Below are 9,645 nucleotides of genomic sequence, written 5' to 3'. Positions count from 1 at the left end.
CCCAAATTCAATTAGTATTCTTATTACTAATGCTTTGAACTCTTTATCTGGTAAATTCTCTTTGTTTCATTAGGTGTTTTTTCCAAGGGGGTTTTCTTACTCTTTCATTTGAAACATACTCCTCTGCCTTCTCTTTGTGTTTAACTTTCTCTGTCTCTGTGAAATTAGATGAAACAGTTACCTATCACAGTCTTGAAGAGATGTCCTTGTGTGGGAGAGTCCCTATGCAGTCTGCATGTGCCCAGTGGCTTTGGTGGGCGAGCTGGATCTGATGTGAGCAATGGTCACACCTTTCCCCAGGTGTGCTGGCAGCTATCACCTTGGTGAGAGGTGGGGCTGGAGATGGAGAAGCTAGAGCCAGAGGCAGGTGTGAGCTGGGGCTTTTCCTATCCTGAGGGCCATCACTGACCTATTGGGGACAGGGTTGGTTCCCAAGATTCTGGAACAGAAGCCCTGAAACTCTGGTCTGAGTTGGTTCCATTCCCTCTTAGTGTGTGCCCTCACCCATCCTGGCAACAGCACTGTCGCCCCAGAGAGAAGCAGCGTTGAAGCAACTGGGGCCAGAATGGGTGCTCAGTGTAGGCTGTGGTGTGCACTGGAACATTCTGGCATGTCAAATAGAGTTCCAGACCACTCCCGATTCACTGCCTCCATGAGTGCCAGTAATGTCCACCCTGACCCAGTTCAGGTGCAGTGCTGAGTCCAAGCCTGCTCTTCCCCCCCTCCATGTGTGTACTCTCCTTGGCAATGGCAGCCTTCCCCCTAGTGGGGAGCTATACCAGAGCTAGAGAGGCCAGTGCAGGCGCTGGGACAGTCCTGACACATTGGTCAGAGTTCCATACCACCATCACTCTGTTCAGATGCAGTGCTGAGCCTGAGCCCACCCAAGTGTGCACTCTCCTCGGCAATGGCAGCCTTCCCCATAGTGGGGAGCTGCTTGGGAACTAGAGTGGCCTGGGCTTGTGCTGGGGCAATTGTGGGAAACTGGCTGGAGCCCAGGTAGTTTCAGTCTACTTCCTCCATCTTATTCCTGGGAGTAAGCAAATGTATATGTGATCTTCAGGAGTGGAGTCTCGATTTCTTATAGCCCTCCTGTAGGTCCCACTGGTTTCAAACCAAATAAGGGGACTCATCAGTTTCAGGCCCTAGGCTGGGTTGCCCAATATGTGGTTCAAACCCCTCACTCCCCAGGGAGGATCTCTGAGCCCATGTAATCCCCCTCCATTTTTGTGTCCCCTCCTAGGGGTGCAGAGCCCAGCCTGATCTCTTCTCCTCCCTTCCTACCCAACTCCGTGTGGATCTTTCTTTACAGCCTTGGTTGTAGAAGCATCTTTCTGCCAGTCTCCAATTTGTTTTCAGTAAGAATTGCTCCACATGTAGGTGTATTTTTGATGTGTTTGTGGATGGAGGTAAGCTCAGCATCCGCCTACTCTGTCATCTTGATCTCTACCCCTTGGCTAAACCTTTTTTGACAGGCATGAACCCATTCTATTTCCAAGCAGTAAATATAATTTTATACTACCTCATGACTCTTGAGCTCATGTATACCTGTGACAAAGCTGTCTTCAAGAATCATGGACTTGCTTTTATTACATATTGCTTTTCACTGTGTACTCTATTCTCACTCAGGAACTCAGTGAAATAATGGACTAAAAAATAAGTACAGGCTAGATTGGTTTTTTTCTCTACTTGAATTCAAGTAATCACTGATGACCAGGAAAAAAAAGCCACTAAAATATTTTCTTTATCTTCATAAATAATATACCATGTATCTGCTTAGAAACTTTCCTTTGTGATCACAATTGCCTTCATTGAACATCCAAAGTGAACAGGTTTTTAAAAATTATTAAACATCATTATCATTAGAAATATGAATAAGACCCACAGTCTTTTATTGCAGAAAATTGATACCCCAAGGTTTTTTAAGCAGCAAGCATCATTTGAGGTGCCTATGATGATGCTGACTCATTATTCTTGTTTTAAATTTATATTTTACTTTTTCCTCACCCTGCCTTTTCATTCGTAGTATTTATGATGCAGAAGTGCGAATGTTCTGAGAGGACCATAAAAAAGTTAGCATCCCATTCTTCAAGTTAGAATGACAGACTACGTGACCTAGACATTATTTTCTGAATTATTTTTATAAGAAGTCAAGTTATTTTGTGGAGACAGAAAAGTTATTGATTTATAAGGTAGAAATATTCTGGTCCTACAACCCTCTTTTGATGATGCACTGAGTTGGAATTGTCCAGCCCACTTGTGCCCATCACAATAACCATAGTCAGTCCACTCTCAGCCAGCTAGAATGGGTCCCAAACACCTTAGGTGGGACAAACATTTCCCCAGGGGGACATGGACCTGAAATTTTTTAGGGAATCAGTTCCCAGAGCTTTAACTTCCATCTGTACACTCTCCGAAAACTGATCTGACTGAGAATGTGCCCGTGGTCATGGCACCAGGATGATTCTCTTTTCCCTCTTCCCTGCTCACAATAAGCTTTTCTTCTTTACATACAGAAGTCATCATTCTCACTCAACCAGAATCATACTAATCCCTTACTTACGACTCTAGTATAAAAACCTAAGGCAAAAGCAAAAGGATGATTTGAAGTACTGGGGTCCCAAAAAAACACTTTAATCAAGGCCCCGTAAAACAAAAGTAAACCTCATCTCTTTCTCCCAGTCTCTTTCGCAAAAGGGTAAAATATGACATTAGAAATAGGGTATTTGGACCTGTGCTGGGGATGTTCTAAATTCAGAAGGGAGTCACTTCTCATGGGAATGGGTATCATAGGTTTATTTGAATTAAAAACACAAAACCAGAGTTTGTGACAGAAAGCACACTAGTTTGCAATTGGTTTGATAATGAGGACTGGCTTTGTCAGTTAACCTGGTAGATATCTTTCATAAACTGAATGAGTTAAATCTCCACATTTTGATGAAAATATTTAAAACATAATACTTATATAATTACAAAACATAATAATATATTAACAGTATTTATTTAAAATATTTTATATTTTTTAAAGTATTATTTTGGCAAAGCTGTTTCCATTTTACAATCCGTTCTAAGTTTGTTGGATTAATTAAGGTGTCTCTATGTGAAGAAGTAACAGATACCAGTAAAAACTCCTTTAATAAAGGTAGAATCTTACGGGGTATTTCCCAGGAACTGGGCAAATGAATGACTCATAACAGAGTTACAAATCACTTTATATCAGGTGGGTTGCAGTTATTTGCTTCCTACAAAGGAATTGAGTTGTCAGCTGCTACCACATTAAGAACTGGTTTTGATAATAAATCACTGTGTGAATTTTGGCATTCTGAAAGGAGTTCAAAGAACTGAGTCATTGCTGGAACACAACTTCCCCCTATTCTCATACACATGAACAACTGGTAAAGAAAAAATTGGGAATATTGTTGATTCTGCCCACTGTTTTGTACTAGCAATAGGTAATATTCACCCACAGATACAAGAGCAACAGCACCCAAAGTACATTTTTACATTTAATATTTAGTTATAAAAATGTATTATGTCTATGTGGTTTAGCCAAATCTCTATCAATAACAAAAATAACAACTCAAACCAAATTTAAAATTTTTAACGCTTAAAGCCTTATAGCTATAGGAAATTGAATTTTTTAAATTTATATACATATTTATGATATTGAGAGATGAAGCAATTAATAAGAGATTTTCTAGGATAAATATATATTAAGCAAGCTAAAATTCTGTGGGAGAAATGAAACAGAAATATTTCTTTCAAGAGAAAAGGAAGGATATAAAATACTCCACCTGTTACAGAAGAGCTTCTTCATGTTTGTAAAAATGGAAGATGATTGAGCGTCATATTACTGTGGCATTTAGATTCCACTGGGTACGTTTAACACAGTGATATTAAAGTTTTATTTTTAAATGTCAGATACACAATGAACTGAAATCCTTTCTATTTAAAATTATGATGCAAATTTAAATATTAACCTAAAAGATGAGAGAGGATACATAGTTTTTAAAAATTCTCTTATGAGGCAAAAAGGTAAAATGCTTCTACTATAGATGCTGTAGAATTTCTGACAGTGGGTCATTGGCAGCATGTCACATTGCTCTAAATGTCAGCATTATACTTCTGACAAGTGACTTGTTTTTTTAGTCCAGCTGAAAATCCATGTTTGGAGTACCTTGGAGCCAATTATTAGAAGAAAAAACAAATGAGCAGGGCAGATAGCCATCTGAATTCAGCATTTGCAGAGAGGGGGTGCATGAAACTGCAGGTCATTTTGGGCAGAGAGATCACAAGCTGGTGGAGTTGAAGTTGGTTTCTAAGAAAAAAGGAAAATCCTATTAGTAAAATAACCTTAATTTTTTTTTTCAGTAGGCTTTAGTACTAAATGAAAAATTCCATGAAAATGAGATAAAAGGGGCAATGGAGACTGGGAGCAGCTAGTCATTTAGGGAAGGATGTTAGAGAAGGCCATTTGTAGCCACAAGATGGGAGAGGTGTGGGAAGTCAAGAAAATTGTTCTGTTAGACAAATCACACTGGAAAATGAAAAACAAGAGACTCATTTGAAAAAGTAGACCTCAGTTCAGGTTCTAAGGAGGAAGAAAGAGAAAAAAAGGAAAAGAGATGCACTTACACAAAATATAAGGATGAATTATATTTAAAAAATTGAAGATCATACAGGAATAAAGGGGTAATGAGAATAATTCTCCTTTGTTGAATTGGGGGATAAAAAATAGACCATAACTAATGAAAGGAAAGATGGGAAAATTTTTTAAAAACCCTCTTTTTTTGGTATTCATGTGACTTCACTAGAGTATTTCATCTGCCATACTAATTAGACACTCAACCACTATTCAATAAGTGCCCACTGGGTACAAGGCACTGTCTAGGTACCGGGAGGTACATGAACAGGCACAGACTGGTCCCTGCCCACGAGTTGTTTACAGTCTCACAGGAAAGCAAAAGAACACTAAAATAATAAGACCTAGAAGCTTGTTGTGATATAAACAAGAACCTCAGCAGGGAGAGAATTTGATTCCAACTTGGGTAGGCAGGGAAGAGTTAATTCATTTGCTCTTTCTTCCCACAAATATTCATGCACACATTTCATGCCAGCATAGACTGCTTGGTGCAGCAGTGACCCTGTCCCCACCCTGATGTCAAGCCTGATGATACATGGAGGAGTTTCCTGAAAATGCTGATGGCATCTGAAATTTGCCCAGCTCAGTCCACCTCCCTGGTGATGGCAGCCTGCGGTTGAGGCAGAAATATGTGTTACTCATCTGCATGTGTTTTCCTTTGACTGTGAGTTGACCAAGCCCTTTCTGTATTTCTCAGTATCCCACAGTTTAGCATTTCTTTATAATAAAGTCCACCAGTTTTAGTGTGGCATTCAAGGCTTTTCATATTCTAGCCCCAATTTCTCTTCTACCTTTGCCTCCCATGGCCCCCCTCCCACTTTCATTCACTCCATGTCTTGTCACTTTGTGCCTCCCCTTCTGGAAACTCCTACATTGCTTTAGATCCCTGTTCCTTCGCTCCTGTTGTTTCCTCTGCCTGGAAGGTATCTTTTTCTTTCTGGCCTCGAATGCATATTTCCTTCACTTCTGCTTCCTGAAATCCTCATCATCTGTCCTTAAGTCTCAGTTCACAGACCAGCTCTTCCACAAGGCCTTCCCAGATCCTCCAGACCAAATTACTCCCATTCTTCTGTCTTCCTGTGGCAACTATTTCTTCTCTTAATGGCATGTGCAGTTTCCTGGTACCATACTTAATACTCTCCTTTGCCTCCCCACCAGAGGGTGAACTCAGGTGTGACTGTAGAGGCCAAATGAACAGCTCCTTCTCCTTCATGGTAATTGGTTTTAGGTCTGGCATCAGTGTTAGCAGCTCTGACACTATTTTCCTCTCCGAGTCTCTGCTCCAAGGGATGCTACATTCTTTACAGCAGGGTTCATTGGGCTGGCAGTTTCTGCTGCTGGTGAGGCTTCCCAGTAGAGCCTGACTGGACTACGGGGTGAGAAGCAGGGCTTCGAGGCATCATTAAAGCCTGAGCCATGCTTGCCCTGTTTGTGATTGCTTCCTTCCAACTTGCTACCCCCAGGAGCACCTGGAGGTCTGGTGTTCTCCGTGGCTTGCATATCCATATGTGCAGTGAGAGTGTTCATCCAAGCCCAGGGACCCAGCTTCACTCCAGGACCTCATCACTGATGAGGCTGGTTCTCTGTTTAAACTTCAGGAGGCCTTGCAGGTGATGCTGAGCTAAGTGTCCTTGTGTAGACAGAGCAGATCTGGACCTCACAGCTGCTCTGCTCATAATCATTGTCTTCAGCCTGTGGGTCAGAGCTGGGTCTTGACACCTTGGTGACATCAAACTCCCCTTCCCCACCTTCCTGATTTCCTAATTCTTCTCAGATTCAAAAATCAATGGACTGTGGTTCTACTAGCAGCTCTGTGGTAATAGCTTTCAGCTCTCTGCTCCTAATGAAAATATTTTTCTGTGTTCAAAGTTTTTTGGGTATAGATCAGTAGAGAATTTCTTTTTATATGTGACTTGATGTCAATCTATATGTGTGCATATAATTTAATTCCTTTTTATTTACATTTATAATCAGTTTATTACACTATGTACTAAAAGTAATTTAAGGCAATATCCAGGTGAACTTTAATAAAATGATTTCTCAAAACACTCAGTGAAGCAGATGCAATGTTTATGGCCCCACCCTCTTCTTCTGAAGTGGAAAGGAGGAGAGAGAGAGCCATCAAGATTTATGGAGCATCTACTATGTGTGTGTTCTCTCATTAAATATAACGATCATGTAAGGTAGGAGATGGGAGGTGTTCCTCTCATTTTAAGATGACAAGCTGAGGTTTAGAAAGTTAAGATCAAATTGTCCATGGATAGACAACTAGCAGGTGATGGAGTGTGGATTCAAACCCTGGGTGATCTAGCACCAACACCCACGCTCATTAAACCATCCCTCCTTTGTAACTGCAAAGCGAGCGGGTTTATCTTATGAGGATAATTACCAATATATTTCCCAGAAAATTATAATCTGCTATTAATTGACAATTGATTCTCTATTTCTGCTCTTTTCTCTGCTTGAAATGTCATCCAAGCTCTCTCCTTTGGTGAACTCTGGTTCACCCTTTAAGAATTAGCTCAAAATGTGACTTCATCTTTGAAGCACTTCCTGAACCATATCCCACCTCCACTCTTGACAGAATTATTTCATTCTTCCACTACATAGTTCTTTGTAAATGTGCCTTAATTTTAGCACAGCATTATGGTCAGTCATTTATGCCTCTCTCTTCTCAACCACTTATTCAAATCGCCCTGATACCCTAGGGTCCAGTAAGATGACTGCACTCAGTGTTTGCTCAAAAGCTACTTTTGAAAAAATAGTTGAATGAGTAAATTTTGGTGATATAAATTGACTCTCCATAGAAGGATGTTAAAAATTAAATACTAAAATTCTGCATCATCCTCCCTCAAATCCGCCCTATGTAAAGCCGTTGTTAAATTTATATGACTGTGAGCATCTGTCCAAGACAGGGATACAGTTCTTCTGCAGGGAAAGGGTTAGAGAGCTTCCTGGGGACCAGGGACAGGACATTTGAGCAAATGATGCTGGCGTGTTTCCTGGGGGGGCATCTGATTCCACTTTGTGAACGTTGATCTTTAGCTTAGCTTATTGACCCACATCTGTACGATATACCCCATGAATGAGCCAGCGTTTCTATTTAAGAACACTGTTCTAAACCAGTTTCTAATAATATGAAGTGGTGCTATGGAAATCTTAAATCGAAATAAGCCTACAGTCCCAGATTACAAAAGAGGATCAATCCCCACTCTTTAGTCTGACCGTGTTCTTTCAGGCTTTCCCAATGGGTGGTTGTTATATTCTATAGGCACCATGAGGCCTTGGGGGCCAAGATCTGTGTAATAACAAGCTACGTGACTGGAAGTGTCTATTTTGTGTACCATTCTCACTTTTAGAAACAAAGGCATTTATAAATGAGCTGATCTTTAACTTTTTCATTAAAATTATGGAATCTCTCCCTAGAAAAATGCATATCTACCCAATATTATGACTATAATTTTAGGGATGTATGGAACTGTAGCAGGTAAAGAAACAAGGGTAAGATGTCCCAACTACAGAAGTAATGGCCTTCACTTCAAAACAGGAGGAGCAGGTAAGCATGGCCACTGCTGAAGGGAACAGCACCATTTCTTGATATGGAAACAATTCTATCTTAAACGTAAAAGGAAGGTTTTGCAGCTCTGAAGTGCTTTTAGAACTATCTCTTCAAAAATATAATTAGAAATATAAATTTTACCAAGTTAGTAAATGTTCATTGAAAAAAAATTACAAAGTACAGATAAACCATCCCCAAATAAAAGTATCCATGGTCTCAAAACCAAAGAGAACTGCTGTTAATATTTTATTATGTGTCTTTATTGACTTTTTCTATGACATATTCTTACCAAAATAACTACAGTGATGATATTTACTAATACTTATTGAGCATTTAATATGTTCTAATCATGTTAGATGCATTAGTTAGTTAAACCCCAAATAACCTTATATGGTAGTTTCTATTATTTAAGCTATTTTCACATGGTAGAATTGAGGCACAATGTACTTAGCTTGCTTAGAGTACATGGCTAGTAAATGCCAGAACTGGGATTTGAACCTCAGGAGCCTATCACCAGAGCCCATGAGAGCATGGAGTGTATACTATTTGGAAATCTACTTATTCACTTAAAAAGCTTATTGTGAACATCTTCCCATGTCACTAAAATTATATATCTACATCATTTTTAAATGACTGTGTAGGGCTTATTTATAAGCATGCATCATAATTTACTTACCCAATGCCCTACTGCAGAGTATCCAACTATTTCAAGGAGGAAATTTTAAATAATTCACGCTGTACATTCTCGAAGCTAAATCACTGGTCAATTACTTAATGATTAGGTTAGAACAGAGTTAAAATACTAATAGACCTTATATTTACACATGTTATTTCTTAGCAACTCACAATTCTTCTTAGAGTAAAAGAATCTCAGCCTTGTTTTTCAAGAGTGTAGACCAGTGCTGTGTTGGGGAATGCTTACCTCCCATGGCTTCTTCCTTCTTCCTGATGCTCAATTTGTTCCTGGGGACCTGAGCAATGCTGGTGAAAGAGATAGGTATCACAGTGTTTGGACTGTGCTTGGTGTATGATCTCAAAGCAAGAGAAACCATAAGTTGTTTTCCTATTTTGATATCAAGTAGCAGGAAAAATGTACAGAGGAATTTTCTTAAAACACTGGTTTTCAAACTTTCATTAAAAATACAACAATAGGGACTTCCCTAGTTGTGCAGTGGTTAAAAATCTGCCTGCCAACACAGGAGACATGGGTTTGATCCTTGGTCCAGGAAGATCCTACATGCTGCGGAGCAACTAAGCCCATGTGCCACAACTACAGAGCCTGTGCACTCTAGGACCTGTGTGCCACAACTAGTGAGCCTGCGTGCTGCATCTACTGAAGCCCACGTGCCTAGAGCCCATGCTCCACAACAAGAGAAGCCACCACAATGAAGAGTATCCCCCATTCGCCACAACTAGAGAAAGCCTGTGTGCAGCAACGAAGACC

At 40.1% G+C, this 9,645-nt stretch overlaps 1 long non-coding RNA gene across 3 annotated transcripts in view; it reads right to left on the bottom strand.

The window, feature by feature from the left end:
* Positions 1-660: 660 nt before the first annotated feature.
* The window catches only part of LOC309640711, a 92,983-nt gene continuing 83,998 nt past the window's right edge, over positions 661-9,645 (bottom strand). The window contains exon 8 of one of the 3 annotated variants that reach the window (XR_014252340.1): positions 661-9,182. This is a non-coding gene — a long non-coding RNA (uncharacterized lncRNA). The remainder of the gene's footprint in view (positions 9,183-9,645) is intronic. The other 2 variants (XR_014252341.1, XR_014252342.1) reach the window with 2 other exon arrangements.

The sequence above is a fragment of the Balaenoptera physalus genome (assembly GCF_965194825.1).
Source record: "Balaenoptera physalus genome assembly, chromosome: 13".
Taxonomy (NCBI): Eukaryota; Metazoa; Chordata; class Mammalia; order Artiodactyla; family Balaenopteridae; genus Balaenoptera; species Balaenoptera physalus.
The sequence above is the reverse complement of the archived record's forward strand: the minus strand, read 5'-3'. Positions and strand labels throughout refer to the sequence as shown.